The 21,779-nt window shown below is 39.1% G+C and overlaps 1 protein-coding gene across 4 annotated transcripts in view; it reads right to left on the minus strand.

Annotated features, from left to right (window-relative positions):
• Window positions 1–21,779, minus strand: part of LOC134674338 (myotubularin-related protein 4) — a 133,797-nt gene that overhangs the window by 74,114 nt on the left and 37,904 nt on the right. The window contains exon 1 of one of the 4 annotated variants that reach the window (XM_063532381.1): window positions 9,195–9,666. The exons of 1 other annotated variant lie outside the window; for it this stretch is intronic. The gene's annotated coding sequence lies outside the window, so the exon portion shown is untranslated. Of the gene's footprint in view, window positions 1–9,141; window positions 9,667–21,779 lie in introns of those variants that run through there. 2 more of the 4 variants (XM_063532382.1, XM_063532383.1) reach the window with 2 other exon arrangements.

Below are 21,779 nucleotides of genomic sequence, written 5' to 3' on the forward strand. Positions count from 1 at the left end.
TTAATGCACGAAGTCATTGTTTTATTGTGCATGCAATGACTTTACAAATATATTTATGAACTGACAGACGATGCTTGCCCTTTCTTCCGTAATGAAAGTCTAGTTTGAAATGTATTATGATTATGGAGTTTTACAAATTAATCATCAGTGACTTTTTAGAAATTTCAAAACGATTTGTAGTAAGTTTACCGCAACGCCCACAACCAACAATCACTTCCTTCATTCATTAATCCTTTAAAAATTGTTGAAACACAATGATGACCTTGACTTTTCTAAGTACCAACATAAATATTTATTCGATTAATTGAATTCAATTTATCTGAAGGTAACAAGCTTATTAGCAAATCTAGAAAGCCTTTAAAGTACCAGGACTTGAGTTATCGATGGATATCAAGTAAAACATGGAGACGTACAGCGGACGTGCGCTCCACTTTACATTGCCGGCAGAAAAGAATGCGGTCAGCGCCTACTCACTCCAATAACTACATGTACTCTTCGACATTTATGTACCCCTGGTCTTGCGAATGTACATTCTTTATGCAATTTTGATAAAGTATGTTCATTTAAAAATGCAACGGGAAAATGAAATCGACATGGTTCACTAGTTTCATCGTCCGTGTTCGAAAGAAATCATTGTTTTATCAATAATTCAATATGCTCTTATAGGGGGAGCGGAACAATGAATTCCCCCTACAAATTACAACATAGGCATATTGCGTGAGCGCGAATCGATTTAACAAGTTAGCCTGTTAATCGCTCATTACAAAACGAGTAATAAGGTCAAAAAAACTGGCGAAGTTTCCCTGAGCATTGGACTATGAAACTTACATAAACATGAACTACTCAGTTGTGTCGGTGAGGATAGTTAGAGACTTTAAGAGACGCGCCTCATGCAGTAAATAATCTGCAGTAATACACTATTGTGTTTCCTAAGATCATATTCCTTGAAATACTCTAAGTGTTTTTCAATAGCTAATTTTGGAAAAAATCACGTGAACACTGAAAATTATCACGGTACAGCATGTATTCAGTTAGGAGAATCTTCGAAATATCCCCTTAAAGACTCGGATCCTGGAGTTTCTGAGACTATATTTGCAAGTACTAAACATGTAATCAATAGAAAGACGCGGTACGACGTATCACATTCCAAGACCGCAAATGCGTCGCCCGTTCGCTGTCATTCTCGAGTTACCGACGGCCAACTTGGTTTTACACCTCTCCAAATATGTATAAAGGGAAACTAACTCTAAGTTCCTTGGAATACGACATTTTAATGTGTAGGTGCCCGTTTGGTACATTGACGCGGGCGCCACATGTAACGTAAAGCCAGTCCATTCACTGGATCGAGTCTCATACTTTTGCGAAACTGTACATTAGCGGTGCATTCATTTAACTCGAGCAACGAAGGAATTTTGTTACTCGTAATCATTAGACAATTCCTTACAACTTCGGACTTCGGACAATGTACGTTTTAAAAGCAAAACACAAATGTAATGATAGCATTAATTAAACAGTAGACATAAAAACAACTAAATTCCTAGTGAAACTGATACGCCGCTCAAAGAATGATGACGCTATCATAATAGCTGCTAGACAGTTCCACGTAATAAATAACCGTCACTGGGCCAAGGTTTTTCATGTGATACGTGCCGAAAAACACGAACGCTAGCCTACTTAGTTCTCGACGCTTCTTATCCCAGATGAGCTTCTAATCTCAGCAAACTAGACACTTTAATAGATTGGTGTCCTGACGATTTGAATAACTATACTTTAATGGGCAAACATAGAGACCAGACTGACCGATTATTTCCTTAAATTTTTGAAGACGATACTCCCTAAAAATAAACTGATGATAACGATACTCACTCACGAGAAAATGAGCAGAGAGAGAGAGAGAGAGAAAACTAGCCTAGTATGAACGAGTAACAGTGAGTTTTACTTCAAGTGGGCGTCGTAGAGTTTCAGTCCTAAACAAAGTGAAATGGATACCGTACTCAAACAAAGATGACGCTATGACAAAAGAGTTGTCAGCAGTTTCATGTAATAAATAGCCAGCACTTTGACTGGCTAAGATTCTAAATGGTCTACTACCTCTATAAGTTTAAGTATTGTTCGACATTAAGCGAGCCTAGTAATCAGAAAGGTATTTTCTTTTGAGTCACTGGATTTTGCAAATACTTGGTACACATAAATCGTTTTTGTTTTGCAAGCTGTAAGCGGAACAAATTTCGCACGTGAATTACCGGAGACATGATCAGAATCAAATGCAGTAAACATTAAAAAAAAGTAGACCTGATAAACATACATATAATTTTATAACACATTGCCCTAAATAAACAAGTGTATCGAAATACCTATGAAACAATATAATAATGAAGTTGGTGTGGTCACAAGCTTGACTTTAAATTCCTAATGTGTTTGAACATGAACATTTTATTTTGAAATTTAGTAGTTTTTCCGTAAACATCAGGATTTTAAATAGGTCTGTGACTTTATGTGTAGTTTCCTTAACACTTTAGTGACTTCTTCCTCAGATGTTTAAATTTCATCCCATCTTGTGGCCTATCTGCTAAATAAATGTTTGAGTTTGAGTTTCGTCTCTTGGCATCAAGCTTTTCGTAATTCTGCATCTACTATTCTTGTCCGACTTCAAGTAAACACCGGTTGCGTGCCGGATTGGAAACTGACCTTCGACGCCGCAAGTGATGGACAACCAAATTGATTAGGCCTTTTATACGGTTGAAGCGGTAATCGCCGTCGTGAGAATTCGCACGATGCACACAGGTGTCTGGTGTGGTAATCGTTGAAAGTTGAAGCTCATCGTGTCATTGATTAGCTTTGTGTATAGAATCTATAATTTTGTAGAATGTGTTGTATAACATACTCACAATGCGCTACTTGAATGTCTGCTAAAGGTAAAACGGACTGTAAATGACAATGATCGTAGAAAAAAAAGAATAAAGTTGGTAAGACCTCTGAGTTTATTTATCAAAAGAATTCAGATTAGCTAAATACTTGAAGTTTAGCTAGAGGACGTCGAAAGAGCAGAATTGTGACAAGGAGAAAATACAAATATTAGCACGTAGTAAAAGTATGTAGGTAGATAAAGGAAACGCTTTACGCACGCGGACGTTAAAAAGCAAACGCAATCTGGCATATCATACCAGTTCAATTGTAGTATGGACCAGACCAGCTGAGTCATAACTACAAGCTATAAATAAAGCGATAGCGTTACACAATGGGGATTTCCGTCCAAGGTCTGTAGTTCACCAGACGGACACACATTTTTAACCAGACATCCTTGGGAGCTGTTTGTGCAAGTTCCCACCAGGCACCGAAGATAATGGATGTGCATTTTACTTATCTGAAATTACGACTTACTCGTAATTTTCTTATTTAATAGTGTACAATAAATAACATACATAGTTGTAAATGGCGAGCGTATGTCGGTTAAAGAAGGTACATTTATTAAGATTTTTATAGTTTTCCCGGTTTTATAGCTAAGTCTAGATAGGCTCCTGTTTCTTATAAAAATGTTAAGGTACTTGAAAACGAACCAGCCATAAAGATCATCGTAAAATACACGAGCAGCATAAGCGATATCAGCTATAAATAAGTGTCTTTTAGGATTGGAAGGATCAAAGGAGACACGGCTGACTACAGCAAAGCATTCCTAAACCGTATGACATTACAGCGCAAAGGGAAACTGTAGTTTCACCCGAGATTCCAATGCGACAAGCTTCACAAGCTATACATCTTTAATAATGCTCCATAACAGCAAGTACCTTTCTCTAGCTCTAAGCTAGAAAGCCAGTAGGGCTGCCATTTTTATGTAAATTAACGACATGAATGGAAGACAGATTGATTTTATTACCATTATTAACGACTATAATCTTCGGTTGTAGTGCTTGTAGTTTACAGACATTTAAGATCGCTAATATTTTAGAGAAAATGGTTGTTACAGAATCGCTTGACCACAAATCAATTTCTATATAATTTCAATTCAATAAATATGTATTGATATTGTTGCAAGCAATGTGGGACCCACAGAGATTAATGTCTGTTAAATGGGTTCAACTGAAAAGAAAATAAATCAAGATTTTCCAGAAATTTTAGAATAATTGACATGAAACAGGAGAAAATAATTTCTACTTAGTTTATCAAAGGAAACTAAGCCGTCTTCCATAAATCATATATAATTATGCCTAGCAACATCCTCGTAGCGGCGGCGGCGTGACATAAGGTATTGCGTGACTTTAATTATTAAATCTCATTTCTAATAATAACACACAGTTTACACGCGGTTTCTCTTTTAGATCATCATCATATAATTATAACAGTCTGCTTATATTTAAAGTTACCCAAGCGTCACTTATTTGTTAGAAACTGTCTAAAGTCCAAAGCCGTTCAGATTGGTTACGAAATTTTTAACAGAACGCAACAAAACATTTATACAATGGACGATAAGCAAATGACCATGACAACACTTCCGAAGATATTAAAAGTGACGAAAACTACCAAGGAGATTGCGAAAGTCAATGGCAATGTAGATCCGCAAAATTTGTCAATATAATGGCGGTTAGATAAATCAGTGTTTGTGGAGCGAGGCCAGTCTTCCGGACCTTCCGGCTAGCTTATCTATTCACAATACATTTTTTAGTCCACCATATCGTCTCTGACATAAGTTGATCTGCAGATTCCATTACTTAACTCATTTAACTGGGACGGCTTGTTGATAAAGACATCGGCCTCGGTAAAATAATGTTCGTAACTCTCATCGTTAATTCATAATGGAAATCCATCGCAGGGCATAATGGAAATCTGGATGTTTTTGAAATAAAGACGGTAATAAAATAAACTATTTATGGTATAAAATCTCTTGCAAATGTAGAAAACCAACGATTTAGGACTACTACAACAACCACTATGGTATATATGGCAATATAGACGGTAAAAAAACGTGTTATGTTAGAAATCTACCTCCTTCTAGCTTGTAACTGCTTGTAGCCGTGTAAACTGTTAAACGGTTACTTTAAAAAAAATTCATACGTCAAAATACCAACAGTGCGGCATGTGAAGTAAGAACCAACCAATCAGCATCGCACACGTTATACGGGCGTACACACAAACAAAACAAGTCATGTGAGTACTCGCCGGCGCCGTGGGATCGACCCTGACCTTCAGGCGGCATAAACATGAATTGCAAAACCATGCAACTATTTCCGATTCCGACCCATGCAAACTAAAAACATTCAGAACAACAAAAGGCTATAAATACACTGAAGTGCATTTAAATCACAAAGGGAAACGAGGCGCAAAAACGACGAACGACAATGTGAAATGTTCATGCGGACAAAGTAATGAAAGGACTTGGGAGTCATCTCTGACAAAGAGATAAGAATGACGTTACGACACTACTTTAAAGTCCTTTTCTACTCAAGTAGAATAACGTAAACAGTCGTATATTAAAAGAACATCATCGTGATAATCATGCCATGCAACTCGGTAATGTCGTGAACTAAAGTTACGGAAGGGTTAAGAAAACACGCATTAGTCATTATCTCGAAGTTCCGCGATAGCGTTAAGTAACAAAACGCTTCCTGGATATGCAATTCCAGTATAGGTCATACGGACCAGATGTGAAAGTAGTTGTGTAGGTAAGTACATAATCTACTAAATGCCACTAAACGTTGTAGGTTGTATCTGGTCTGGTAATGACGCGGACATGGCGCTGACATTCAGACCACGAAGGTCGTCTACATTACAATAGATAAATGTGACTTTTCTACACAACACTATCAAATATGATACTGTATTTATCCGAATATTGCATTGCACGGTTGACCAGTATTGAAATTCATAAATCACAGGTAAATTTATGCATTATAAACTTGAAATGAAGTCGTATATCACAAATTCCTAGTTCGCGTTTAAGCTAACGCCGTTATTCGGCCCGGTGCCTGTGCGCATGGCCACAATTGATTTATTTTAAGGGCGGGAAAGATTTATTGGAATCGAACTAATGCACCGGGAGAGAAAGTAGACTTGGCATGGACTGGATATCACGAGGAAAAGGCATTTAGACATGATATATGGACTGAACTAGAATAAGTCACGTGAAAGGTGATAGAGCCGATACCTGCGACTTGGCATCGTTTATTGATGAGATTCGATTTTATCATCATAGACAATTATATAATACGTAGTACTGATGTTACATGTAACATCAATTGAATTTAAGATGAGTTACAAGACAATAAATGATTTATTTTATACAAAACATTTTCAAAGCTTTACTCAGGTTACTTACAGCATAAATGTCTCAATGGTAGTAAGCATTGAAGTAGGCTCAACACTCTCAGCAGTGAATGAAAATTAAAAGAAAGAGATTTAGTCACAGGCCAGTAATCGAGCACGCCGGTACGTCGTGACGTGACGACCGCGACCCAAAAACATAATGAATGATAAAGCAATGGATCTTGGTAATTCATATTGCCTTGCACTGCATGAAAACTATCGTGACTGAGGATCCTTCAAAGAAGAATTTTATTTTAATTGTTTTCTATAAATTATTAAACAGAACAGATGTTTTTTTATAATAATAAACAGTTGAAATGGTTTGTTTGAATCTGGGACAAGTAATGAGCTTGGCTGATAGTTGCGATAAAAAAAGAATTATCTAATCGACAGCATTACTAAACAAATAAGATAGAGGTGTTTGGTCGCTTGTATACAAATTCTCGTTAGTTTAAAATCATCGGCACCTCGTTTTTCTATGACCCAATATTATACGATTCAGATAAGAATCCAATTTGATAATACGAACAAAGTCATTTTTTATTTGGAATCAATGTGGTACTGCGACTGCAACTTACAAGTACAAATTTTAGAGGGACTAAACGATTCTGTAAGATCCGATCTGTCATTGCTATTGGTATCAAATTTGATTAAATCATGAAATAAGTAAATTCAGAAAATCATAAAGAAGGAAGAATATGTGGTGGGTCCAAAACCGTCGGCCAATGTAATCTTTCAACCAGTTCGTTCAAGAACTTTCTTTACTTCATGGTAGAAGAATAAGAAGGTAACAATGTAAGTACTTATAGGTTTCTTGGATAGGATCAAAACCAAACAGTGTGATCAAGGGCATGGTTAACCAGACGTCGGAAGCCACGTGATGTGAAAATGGGTGCGTTGGCTGTCGGTAACGATTTTCTCGGATCTCAGCTGGCCGCGTAGACCTGCGCAATGTGCGCGAGAAACACGTGGCATCCGATGAAGTCCTGATCTAATTAGTCAAATAGTGACATTGGCAACTATGTATTGTGTAATCAAATTTATTACTTGTGACTCCTTCAAAATCGATTAACGGCTCATCGCTTATCTCTCTGGTCATTAGATTATTAAATTAAGTAATGCGATTCTCTAGTAGTCTTTTCAGGTTATAATCATGTTTTCAATTAAGTCAAATCGATTTGAAGTGACTTGCGAAATTGTAAGAAAGAGAGTTTTGGAGGCAGGCCACGCAGGCGCAGTAGAGGCGGCGTTAGGGCTTGCCACGTGGCAGACTCCCGTTGCATAACCTGACTTTCGGTAGACAATAGTCAGACAAGCTCTTCCGAGAATATGTACTACAGTCCTTCCACATTTCACTTTCCCAAGATATTCTGTGTATAATTTGATATGCCCTCAAATTTGAGGCTCTAATTTACATTCATTTCATTGATATATATGAAATTGTCCCTTCTGATATTTTATCCCCCTTATCTTAATCTCAGAAGATTCCCACAAAAATGTGTGTATTTTTTGTCTTCATTCGGCTAACTGTTTGACTGTTCACCGTTAGTCCGTTACCTTATTTTGTTACATCGCCTTCCTCTCTCATCTGATGTCTTTGTATGCCATTATTCCCACTATATTTTAATTGATTTTCATTCAGATTAGACCTTTATTTAAATTCTCATGCGCTAATGGTTACCCAGAAGCATTATCATACTCATTGCTAAACATATATGTGTCATATTCTAATTAAGTTGATTGTAATGCCTCGCCTGTCGTCAGCAAAGAATTATCATTATTGCGGGTAAACGAACCTCTTTATATCGATGTGCGAGCGAATATTTAATATGGTTCGATGCACGTTTTTACACACGCTGCGTTGCACATGCATCAATTGTTCGAGCGTCAGTGATACTTATGCATTCCTTGAAACAAGGTTATGAGTTAACCTCTTTACGAAAATTAGCGTAAGTTACAAGAAATTTAATAATTAAAACCTTGCACTTGATTTCTTTCACCCGAGAGTACCAGGAAATCAGCAATGAGAGAATGTCTCCGACCACGCCTACGGAGCCCTACTATGGCATGCCGGGGCCACGTTGCACTATGAGACGCCCCGCACACATGCATGCATACTGAACACAGCCGTAGCCGCTGTAGAATGGCGGCAGAATTCGCCCGCCATTTTCCTTCGCCGCAAATTCCTCAAATTTTATTGCTTCTTTGACACATTTTGCAAAATTTGAAGTGTAAATGAGTATTCACGAGTAGAATTATGCAGTTCTTCATTAAAATTAAGTTATTGTAATTTACGTAGTAAAAAACCGGCGGTATTTGAAATAGAGTCATTAAGTCGGAGCAAAGCAATTCAATGATTAGGCAACGTTTTGCCGAGCCGGTGACCTCGGTCAAATTGTACTTTGAACAAAGCGACCAGCGTTGTGTACAGACGAAGAATTCAAAACACCGGTTGTGAAATGACTCAGTTTTCATAACATGTACTGGTCCTTATCAAAACAATTTTTGCAGGATTTATTGGACAGTGTTTATAAACATTCACATACCTATGGTCTTTACACCTGGTTAAATGGTTAATGACAACCAGGGGCGTATCGTAAAGGAATGCGAAAACCCGCGGCAATTTGTAGGTTGACGTGGACGCCACGAGTACGTCGTCTCAAACCAGTCGATAATTTTGGGTTTATTTAACCTCTATTACACACAAGCTTCCGTCAAAACACATATTTTTCACTCCCGCTTTACCCCCGACCACTTATTGGTACATTTTGATGTAACGCCCGCCACCACCGTATTATTATGAAGCCATGTGCCGAGCACGTCGGCCCACGGCGACTGCCATACTAGAAATTCCAATGCGGACATTTAAAAAACTACTGTTTTCTTTGACACTTTACAATATAATCCATTTGTATTTGTCGGCAACTTCGTAAAACCACAGAAACGAGAATTGGATGTTGATAAGAGCGCGGATGTGCTGTATATCCATATTATGGTGAAGGAGGAGCGGAGTCGCATAGAATATGCGACAGGCGCGCGCGGCAGCTGCGAGGCAACTGGCGCGGGGCGAGGCGGCGGGGCGGGGCGAGGCGGGCGGGTGCCGGCGTCTGAACCTCGTCTCTGCCGCGAGTAGGGGCCCGCCGTGAATCGTATTGTGCAACGTCAGCGAGCGCGTGCGTACTCGCGTTTACCTCATCTGGCGCCGGCACTGAGCGGCAAAAAATGCCACCAACTCACCGCATCGGTTACGAGCGATGGTTTCCCCACAACCACCTTGCGTTTGCGATAAACACACATTAATTATCTCCCTGACTTGCGAGACTTTGCGACTCTACGCTTTTTTGGTAGCCACATGCAGTTTTTCGTGTGTTAGAAGCATTGATGATAAGCTGTTTTCTTGTAGTTCTGCACACTTGATTGATTTACAAAAACAAGAATTGGCAATGTCAGCGGATACACGAAATTACCAAGTTGCAGGATGTTGTTGCAAATTTTGTATTGAAGACAAACACGACAAAAACATTGTCTCGTTAGAAAAACCCAAATCAGTAATCACACTTCAGACGAATAAGTAAACTACAAGAGGTCTAAGTAATTTGATGTCGAGATTCAAAGGAGTCATTCAGTTGAGGACACAATTGGTTCAAGTGCTGGCATTCACGATTCGCGAAGTGTTTTATTAATATGACAAGATGACAGCATTGATGACGACATGTGTCGAGGTTGAACATTAAATATAGACTCTGATTTGTCATATGATAGTCTAGCATAATAACACACTAGCATACATAAGAGATTAAGAGATAGGATAGAGCGTTGAATGCAGGAACATTAATATCGAGAATACATAGGAGCTACGAAAGGAGGATGCAAGGGGGGAAAAATACTAAAACAAGATGATAGAGATTAAGTGCGAGCAATGTTTAATACAACAGAGTGCTCCCAGCACTCTGTTATATGCGTATATTATACCTAACTCAACAAAAAGTTTCGTTAATTCTTTCAACACAACAGACACAAGAAAACATTAAGTAATAATAAAAACTGCAACTCTAATGAACTTGGCCGGATATGTCTTGATTACTGCCAAGCAATGCATTCCGAGTTGAAAACGCACATAACCGGACACGTGGAGGAAGCAAGACATACAAGTAATGAAAACCAGTTAATACTGCACAAGAGGAGATTACTAACTCGGCAGTTATGAAGAACTAGTAAATAAATCTACGTTTGTTAGAGTAGAACATAGACAAATATTACCTCATTTAAATATAGAGCAGCCAAACTAGAAGCGTTTCTTCACCGTCAAATTTTTTAATGATTCTTCATCATTTTAACCCACGAAAAAGCGCTTAACTTTTTCATTAATTTGGTCCATGTAATGTTCCTCGTTCCTCTTAGTCTGCCACATTCTCTTACATTATAAATATAATCCTCATGGAAATTTAATATTTCTCTTCTATGTTTAGCGTTAAACAGATATTTCTTGTATCATTATTAAGAGCGCATTGGTTAATTTTATTGTAAGAAAATCACAGTCTTCAATAATCTACTTGTAGTTGTCAGCGATGGATCTTCATTTGTAACTTTCAACAGGATGATTTATTAAAGGCAAGTGTCATTTAAAATTGCTTGCCTATACAATATTCGTAATTAATAATATGATTTTGGACTACTACTGTGATGTATAAACTTTTGTCGAGCTCGTTGATTAGGGAACAAAAGCCGTCCTTCCTTCCACTTTACACGCAGACTGAATTTCTTTGTCTGCAATTAGCATCAGCGTCGCGACTCACAATAAACACAAAAGACAATTAGAATAAGACAATAGACTGCATTACGATATAACTTAGGCAGCGCAGCGCCTAATCCTTTTACGTAAGCGTCGGTTTAAAATCAAACTGAAACAAATAACCAACAATATGATCACTATTGTATATTGCACTATTATTTTGTTTACAGATTGTGGAGATCTATTTATATTCGTAGATAATTTTTACTTTTATATTTACCTATTTTCTTTATTAGTCTTCGTCTGTCCTTCCCCGGGCCGCTAACTAGCACCATGCAAAAGTTCTCCCCTCTTTTTTCCATTTATCATTTCTATTTTTTTTTTTTAATTATGAATGGGCTTACTCATGGCCACAGACTAGCCGAGGCGTAGACGTGGCCTACGATGGAGCCCCCACTATTCACCCATCTTCTAAAAAATTATACTCCATATTTCAAAACATTTAATCCCGATATACAAATAAATATGATTGCTAAATGAAATTATTAAGACTCAGGCGACTCTATGGACCTTTATACCTCAAAGCCTCTCAGGGCGTCCCAAAGATTGTCAAAAGTCAATCGGGTGAAAAAGGCATTATGTAATAATAGACGTCCAAAATTTAACATTCAATTCGACGAACACAGCCTTTCACAATTCAAATTCAATCATGAACATTATGGTTCTTGAAAGAGAGCCGCCATTTTCATAGGCTATACTCGACTGCTTTACAATTCCATACCATTGTTACTTCAAGGTGGCCTTTTCTCAATCACATTAAATCAACTTGCTTAAGCCATAACCTTCATAAAACGCATTTCCTAGTAGCAACAGCCATTTCAATTTGTGATCTGGCGCGTTGGCACGCGGTGCTAATTCGTTTGGCTTTGAAGCGTGGTAACTGAGGTATACAAGTGCATAGACTTACAGATCAGAGAGAGCGTGTAATAAAATAAAGTAAAATAGCTAGTCGTTAACAAATATTAACCGTCAAAAATATTTATGATACACACTTTTATTGCCGACTCTATTGTTATGTCTATCAAGTACGTCTCGAGACCTTTCAAATGAGTCTAAACTCAATGTGTTTATGTCTTCCCACTACCTTCCAACTGCATCATCAGATCAGCTCCATGTTAGCATATTATTACATTGTCATCGGAAATACGGAGGTATGCGAAATTTCAACTCAATGAGTAGCACCTGGCAGTGGTTTTTATTAAAATAAAAAGGGATATAATTATGTACGCAGTTTTTCTAATTTTGAAGTATACTTTTGTTTAAATCCTCAAGCGCGGAATCTATTGGTAGAACTCTACGGTGGAATGTTATCAGCTATCGAAGTCTGTCACGTGGCCAGTCGCTATGGCGACCATAACGTTGCGCCAACAATCACTTGGCCGGTTTTATACTATTGCTTCTGACGCGAATTGTATAGACTTTACACAAATGCCCATTCTCAGGTAGTCTGGTACACGCCAGGCGCCAGGTGGCTCTTTAACTATTTGACTTAAAATCGAATGTTCATAAAGATAGAGTCGATAATCCGTTCGGAACTTCAAGATGGTTCTAACGACTTTTTACTACATGGTCATTTCGGTGTTTTGCGATAAACCTTGCAAATGCTGGCCAAAAAGAAAAACGAAACACAGTCTATGATGGAATGTTATCAGCTGAATGTTGTCACGTGGCCAGTTGCTATGACGACCACAAGCAACGTTGCGCTAACAATCACTTATCAGGTTTTAATATACTTTGCATACTGTCTGGAAGTTTTAATAATTGCGTGGACAGAGATGTGAAAAATACTTTATAAAAAGTATTTAAATACAAAATACAAATACTTCCTTGATAATACTATTTCAAATGCAAAATACAAAATAGTTTTTGAATTTTTATTTAAATACAAAATACGAAATAGGTATTTTCAAAATACTTTTTAAAAATACAAATACTTTGCGATAAAAGGTACTCTGAGTAGTAAATACCTAGTCTGAATTAAAAAGTATTACTCGGAATTTCCGAGTTGAAAAGACTCTTTATTCTTTGAAATCAATCCTCTATCTAAAGTGCAAATTTCTAGTTGTTTGCTCATATTAACCGGTAGGATGTAGGTATTGATGATGGTTTTTAACGGCCAACTTTTAAAGCATTAATTTGTAATGTTTTACAGCTAGTACGAGTATAATGCCTCTCGTTAGTGTGATGAAAACGTCTCGTTTATGTTTCACCAGGGCAGAAAAGTTTGTTCTCCTCTCGGGCCTTGAAACCCTCGCAACACTCAAGATTCCACTTTTTTAACCACTCGCTACGCTTGTGGTCATGTGCGACGTTACTAAACAGATTCAACAGTTCCATGTTAAAAGAATGATAGAGTTGCCAGGATTGTAACCAGTGCCGGATTTACCACTAGGCTGAGTAGGCTGAAGCCTAGGGCGGCAGATTTTAGGGGGCGGCAAATTTGGGTCAAAAATTATTTTTATGTGCTGTTCAGATAGGGTCGACCAGAATTTATTTGTAAAATTTAAATAACAAGCATTAACTATTTGTCGATTTTGCCGCCCTCTGTCATGTCAAGACCCTTTATATTGAGACAGACAGACGGCCGGATGGATAACAAAGTGATCCTATATGGGTTCCGTTTTTTTCCTTTTGAAGTATACGGAACCCTAAAAATGTATCTGCCTACTATTTTCTCGAAAAAAATTCTCGCTCGCTACGCTCGCGTTCTCATTTAAGTACCTATATTATTTGTGACGGATCTGACCACCATCTGACTACAGTGTGAATTTGGGATGGTCGTCGATTCTTCTATCTTCGTGGTATTATGGGTTCCGTTTTTTTCCTTTTGAAGTACGGAACCCTAAAAATGTACCTGCTTACCTACTATTTTCTCGAAAAAATTTCGCGCTCGCTACGCTCGCGTTTTCATTTTAGTTACTACTCCCATCAGACTACATTGTGAGTTTGGGCTGCTCGTCGATTCTTGTCTTCGTGGTATTGAATCTCCGATCCCATGCCGAAACTCAGGATGGGTAGAGTGCTCTCGATATCAGATACTTACAAGCTTTTCATGCCGTTCCAGCACCACAGAATGAGGGATATTGGCACGGCCTGTGTAATACGTATACCTACTACTGTCATCGCTGCAATCTAGGTTCTGTGCTATGCAGCAAGGATAGCACAGAACCTAGTGGAACGCCAGCGGCAATGTCCACACTATCGGAGCAGCTTCCGTCTACTATACAGCTCATATGCGTCTACCGGACAAAAAGCTAGCGATCCACTTGTCCCTCATAGTCCCTCGAGCAGACTCGATGCCAGACCCGACCGAACTCCTCAGCTATATCCAGCCTGCCAGCCAATGCCTCACCTTGATTCTCGATGGCCAAAACCCAGCGGTACCCACCGGTCACCGATCAGATCAGGCAAATATAACGAGGTCGCATCGTCATTGAGTGATAAAAACAGCCCATATAAATCTGTATCTAGAATGTGACATTAGTGACGTCACCTTATATGCATTTTAATATGGCTATGGTGTGTTGTACTATAAAATTAAACGCCCCTGATAGGAAAGTACTTTAAAAAACCTATAAGCGAGGCGGATAGGGGCGGCAAAATCGGCATAGCCTACGGGCGGCAAATGTCTAAATCCGGCACTGATTGTAACATCAGAAGCGAGCGTAACTCCTACCTACATTACCTACCTACTATAAAGTATTTTGTATTTTGAAAATAGAAAATAGGTCCCAAAAACTATTTCAAATAAAATACAAAATAGTTTTCTTCAAAAGGTATTTAAATACAAAATAGGTATTTTGCATTTTGTATTTGCATTTTAAATACAAGTATTTCAAATAAGTCACATCTCTGTGCGTGGAGAACTTGGCGGTTTCCTGGGTTCGAACGGTTTTCCTGTTCTTGATTAAGCAATTTTAGTCTTGAAATTGACTTGAGGAATATCGTATGAGATATAGGTACCATTAAAGAAACCCGTTAGAAAAATATACAGCAAGGTATCCGAAGACAATGTCGAGGATAGAAATAAGTGGAGGGTAAAAATAAGGGAAACTGAGCTAAAAACCGGAAAAGCAATAAAATGGGGATCGTTGGCACTGAAGTCACACGGCGCGATTCCGATAGTCACGTCAACATGTCAGTTCATTGGCACTTCTCTTTGTGAAAAGGAAGGTGACTGCCGTAATTAGGTTGAGGGCGCTAATCATTGGTCGGTAAGGTTGGCGAAATATAAAGTGAGCCGACCTCTCGAACAAGTTGGAAAAAGATCGGCTCACTTTATATTTCGTCAACTTTAACAATATGGTAGATTGCAAAATTTCTCGACTTTTAATCAGGCCTATACCAGAAACAAACACAAACAAACTTGCATTGCATACAACGCAAAAATAAAACAATAGCTCCGTAAACAATAATGAAGCACCAATGTTTTCTGTATCACGCGAAATGACTTTCATTATCGAGGACGTTACATTCTAGATTGCAAAATGTAAAATTAGAACGCGTGCTGGATTAGTGTCGGGTGTCGGACGGTGGGTAGATAAGGAGCGTTGGAAATGACGTAAAGGAAAGTGCAGTTTCCGATCTAATATGAGCCGTGCAGACGTAGGCGTAAGTCCACCTACGCGGCGCCCACTGCGCTGAAATATGTCCCGTTTGTCGACTTGCAATTTAAATTGTTACCCTTCATAACGGTAAGTTTGCAAGGAATTAAAGGGATCGCCCACGTACGTGTTTAAAAGCGGATTGAGGTATACATTTATTTATTTCAATGATAAAACACTATGAATGCTACTACGATAACACGAGCCTAAATATAGCTTGCTCAATGAAAGAGACAAGTGTAATGGAAATTATTATTTAAGTCAACACTTCACCGCGCGTATTTACGCAAAAACGGCTTACGTTTCTTTCTATCTCTATCAGTAAATGCAACACAATTATTTGAACAAATACGACGTAATATCCAGGCGCCATTATGATTCCGTTGGAGACGGTAGACATCCGGACTGTACAAAAAGTTTTTTATATTAAGGTCCTCATTTCATTCATGTCGATAGTCCTAAAGGTTATAATACTTATAAACGTATTTCCGTCGAAGTGAGTGGGTGTAAAGTTGCCAAATAGGCAATATAGAGTGGCGAGAGGACGTTGGCAGCCTAGCCCACGCCCGAGCCTAGGCGCACTGAGAATTAGGCCAGGAAAATCGATAGGCGGCCGGAATCCATCGTGAGACGCCCACACTAAATTTGTACGGTAAAACACGCCATAGAAATAGAAAGCAAAACACACACGTGTGAAGAGTAAAATATTGTTGTAGGTGACTGTACATGCGTTGAATTTTACTTTTTCGTTACTTTTGGATAAAATTTGACTGGTTTGAAGAGCTCTTCTGGGTCGATTAGGTACGAAGACTTACGAAGTCAAAACTTGTCCCGAAATAATGTTAGGATTAGGAACTTTCCGTTGAGTAGATAACTAAAATATCATACGTTTACGTAAGAGAAAGTTTTTTTACGGACATTCATCTTACCTCTGGAAAAATGCGCATTTTTGAATTTTTATTTGTTTTCCGTGTAAATCTCGGTCTCCCAGATATTGCAGTATAAAGAATACACACCCACTGCAGGATCCGCAAAGTAAATATTATCGATTACGTGCAGACAGGGAAATGTTCGTGTGAAAAAAGCTCCACTGTACGAGGTCCGGTGTACACTTGACCCAGTTAACTTCTAGACATTTCTAGGCTGCGACCTGGAAACTCTTGTGTAACATTTAGGTACATCTGCAGCAGGGGTTGGTGAGTGAAATAGCAGCACCTTTGTCTTTATCTCAAGTGTTATTTGGAATGATGAAGGGAGTTGTATAGTTCACATCACAGTCCATGAACAGGTTAACGTTAAATGTGGCTCTGACACCTATCAATATCGTACCATAGAAATAAAGCAAACGTAAAAAATAGTCAGATATAGACAGTGCGAGATGGACACAAGATGGACAGACGATCTTGTTAAGGTCGCCGGAAGACGCTGGATGCGGGTAGCTTCCAACCGGCACGTATGGAGGTCCAAGGGGGAGGCCTATGTTCAGCAGTGGACGTCTTATGGCTGATGATGATGATGATGATGATGAGACAGTGCGATAAAAAAATACCGACACAACTCAGGACTCATCATCATCATCATACCTTCCTGGCCGGTTTCGACCACGGCGACTGTATAGTACTGATTACTGAGAGCGACGTTCGTGAGCTCTCAGGTGGCTGACATAACCGATCTTAGCAGTAAATGTACGGCCACATTCACTGCATGTCAGCACCCCTCCGACAAAATTGTAATTGATGACCGCAGGTGGTCGGGCCTTTAACTCGTCGCGCTTCGCGTCGAGTTCCACTCGCCTCTGCTCTTCGAAGGCTTGCACTTTGGTACTCACTGTATGCCTCCACTTTGGCCGATCTTGTGCCAAAGTCTCCCAGTGCGATGGCTCAATGTCACATCTCCGCATGTGGCGCTTCAGCACATCTTTGTAGCGCAAAAGTTGGCCGCCCTGTTTCCGCTTGCCATTTTGCAGCTCAGAGTAAAAGATGCACTTAGCCACTCTGTCGTTAGACATACGGCAGACATGACCACACCATCGCAGCTGTCGCCGTATTAGATAGGCTTCAATGCCGCTGATATTAGCACGGCGTAGAACTTCGGTGTTCCTGACACGATCTGACCAAGAGATGTTCATAATGTCACGCAGGCATTTAAGGTGAAACCTATCCAATGTCCGAATGTGTTTTCGGTAGAGACACCACGTTTCGGAGGCATACAGGAGATTGGGCAGAACTATTGCCATGTACACAGAGACCTTTGTCTGGAGCTTAATGTCATGTGAACGGAACACCTTGACGCGCAGTTTGCCGAAAGCAGCAGCAGCCGCTCCGATTCTACTGTTTATTTCGTCCTCAAGGTGGCACTTGGATGCGGCTAAGTTTGTCAGGCTTGTTCGGCTTCTGCACGATGACATGCAATGCTGTGTCAGCGTAAAGGGTGAACAATCTGAATACTTTGGCGTCAGTTGTGGCGTCAAACAGGGATGCGTTTTAGCGCCAACTCTTTTCGCCCTTTACTTTGCTGTAGTCGTCAGAGATGCCCTACAAGCCTTGGCGGATGGTATCCGAATTCGCTTTCGCACTGATGGCAGTGTTTTCAATTTATCACGACTGAAGGCTCGCACGAAGGTAACTCAAGCCACTATCACGGAGATAATGTACGCGGATGACCTGTGCTTTGTGGCGGATTCCCCGGATAGTCTACAAACGCTTATGACGAGTCTCAACGAGTCCTGTCAGCGCTTCGGCCTTAAAATCAGTGTCAAAAAAACCGAAATCATGGGGTTGGAGACACTCAGGACTATTAATCCGATTAACGACATGACTAAGACAGCCTCGGCCGCGACCTTAAAAGGCCGCCTCAGGTAGCACATCAATTCACATAATTTCCATCTGCACCACTTACATTAGCACTATTGGCAGTCCTCAACTGTATTTCTCCAGTACTTCCTGCCTCGCGCAGCTAAACTGTGAAATGAACTGTCGCCTGCGACATTTCCAGACCGATACGACCTTCAAAAAAAGAGCAACGCACTTGCAACCTGGTGTTGCATCGGTAATTGCTTACCATTCGACGATTCGTCTGCTCGTTTACCTCCTACATGATAAATGTAAAAATACCATTTTAGTTAGAGATATTCGTTCAGGCATATCCGGCAGATCTGTCCTGTAGACATTTCAATGTATCCATAGATTTTATAGAATCAACGACATGACCAAGATGGAGGGACTTTAAACGATCACCACAGCTGGAGCATTCCACGGGCTGTCCCGTACAAACGCATTTTATTTCCTGTGTTGTGACTTTTTTCTCGGCATTTAAAGCAGGCGATTATTTTTCTGTGCATATTTTTGACCATTTGTCATAGAAAAAGAAACTCTTATACCTTTAAATCTTCAGAAACTTCGCGTTTGTACGGGACAACGGTAGACAATTTCATGGAATGCTCCAGCTGCGTTCGCGCCGTGGGAGTTACCCAACAGTGGGAGCTGTTAATGAACTTAATGGTGATAACCAAAGAAAGAATTAAGCCACAGCTGCTTTCGCGTCGCGCCGTGAGAGTTACCCAACAGCACAGAATAAATAATAGGACTAGGTGCCTAGTCTGTACAGAAGACTCACTATCTAACAAAACGCGTCTGTTACGATCTGTGCGGATATGATGGTCGTTCTTGTCTACGTGACAGCGTGATAAAACGGTGTCCGTCACTTTCTCTCCCACGGTGTTAGAAAGTGACAGTTATTTTATCACGTGGATAAAGATGGATAAAGCTATCCATAATACGCCGGCAGGACAGATATGGCCGCTAGGTGGCGAGTGGCGACAGCGCCACGTGCGGCTTATGGCTAGCCACCAAAATTGATGTGGAACGGATGTACTTGTAGCTACCTGTTGCAAAGCGACGAAATCGCGGAGTGAGCCACGCCTGCCAACAGTGATAACTAAAGGAGTCACGGGTTAATAACACCCATTTACAGGTTAATCTCACATGCAACCAACAGGACCATTATCGGATCAACATGACTAAGACGGCGCGGCCTTAAAAGGCCGCCTCAGCTGCGCTCGCGTCGCAACACTCATTTCCGCCCACACTTCCGTAAACACTGCTATCATGTGGATCGGAAAAAACACGGTAGGAAAGGACACTGCCAAATGTCATGGGGAAAATTTGTGCAGGTCAGCTTATGATAATTTAGTGCTGTTTTATAAGTTGTTTATATGTCTGTCTCTGTGTGATGAAGCTTAATGGCGTTATTCATAAACATCTCTCAACTCTAACAAGCTGTTGATAATCTGTCATTTTGAAATTAGATAGATAGATAGATAGAATACTCTTTATTGGCACACCTCAGTAAAAAGATACAAAAGAAAAGTACAATTAAATTAAGTACAAGAAAATTAGTGTTGCTAGAAAGATACAATATTTTACAAAGGTTTATAAATAAGAGGGTTCATGTGTGTAGCTTTATATTATTAGTATATGTAGATGTAGCAACCCATAGAAAATCAAAACAGAATATAAAATCTTTACTTAAAAGGAATTTCAAGGGACCGAGTCCTTTAGTGCGTTATACAATTTTCATCGTATTTTACAGCATGAATCGTAACCTATTTCAGCCAACTTTTGATTTTGATGTTGTTGTTGAGTGCAACTATTATTGTCGGATTTGTACAGTATACTAAGACTTAATGTACAAAAACATCTACATGCACTTTTGAAGGCGAGTTTGTACAAATAATTAAGTACACTATTTATCTTGTTTTTTATATTTGTCATTTCTTTTGTCTTCCTGGTTACCTTGTATTCCGCAACTTTTATCTGATTTGGAAATGTCAACTAAACACTCAACTTGTAATTTGCATATCGATGTTTAAAGCAATTTATTATTCTATCCATTGCGTAATTCAAGATTAAATGGCTCGCCTACTGAACTGAACTTTACGATGTTCATGAATTGTATTTAGGCTAGAATCAATCTTAGGCTTATACTCTGATATTAAAAATCGTAAACAAAGATCGCTTGACTAGGTCATTCGATAATCATTACACCTTATAAAACAAAGTCCCCCGCCGGCGCCGCGTCTTTCTGTGTTCTTTAAATGTTCGCGATAAACTCGAAAAGTACTGAACGCATTTTCATGCGGTTTTCGCCTTTCATAGACTGATTCTTGAGGAAGGTTTAGATGTAGGTAAGTAAAATTTATTTTACGTATCCTTCGTGTTTGAAAAATACTATAGGTACTGGACTACTCGTGTAAGCGAACAATTCCATAACAGACTTAAAGCGTCTATAATCGAGTATGGAAGTATGTTCAATAAGAAATTTCTCTCCAAATTAAGTATTCTTTTAACGCTTCAACTTCGGCTTTAACTTTCATTTCCCACACATTCCAAGCTTAAACACTCAATAAACTACTGAGACGGATGCAAGGCTCAACTAGTGATGGGCCATACTTGGGAACAATTAACACCTGGGTACTCTCCTCATTTGAGTCGTTTAACTAAAAACTCGGGTAAATCCATCTGTCAGATTATGCGATTTTGGTATTAAGAAAAGGTGATAGGGTAGATATTTGCTGAGAGGGTCGAATGGATTTACCCGAGTTTGAAGTTAAGCGACACATTTCTGTATTTGTTTCATCATACGTCTTAAACATAAATATCTGGGATATCTCAGAGCTTTGCTCGGAAAACATATAAAAAACTAAAAAATGCGCGTTTTTTTTTTATTTATTGAGAAAACCAAACAGTCATATAAACATATCAAAAATACAATACAAGATGTACTGCAACAAAAGATACAATAAAAAAGACCTGGAGGTTCATAAATTATAAATTATCCCAAAGATATAAGACCGATTTTTATTTTTTTGTAGCTAGATGGATTTTTCGCCCCCGAAAACCCCCAAATAGCAAATATCATCGAAATCGGATCGAATTAAGAAATGTGGATTTTGTTATTTTTGTTTTTTGATATTAATTTAACAAAAGAAATACACATTTTTCAGCTCGACCATTTTAATTAAATCTACATATTTTGACAATTGTAAGTCACGCATATTTTTTTATATTAATGTTTACCTTTTAAGT

This window comes from Cydia fagiglandana, chromosome 20, assembly GCF_963556715.1.
Source record: "Cydia fagiglandana chromosome 20, ilCydFagi1.1, whole genome shotgun sequence".
NCBI classification, from domain to species: domain Eukaryota; kingdom Metazoa; phylum Arthropoda; class Insecta; order Lepidoptera; family Tortricidae; genus Cydia; species Cydia fagiglandana.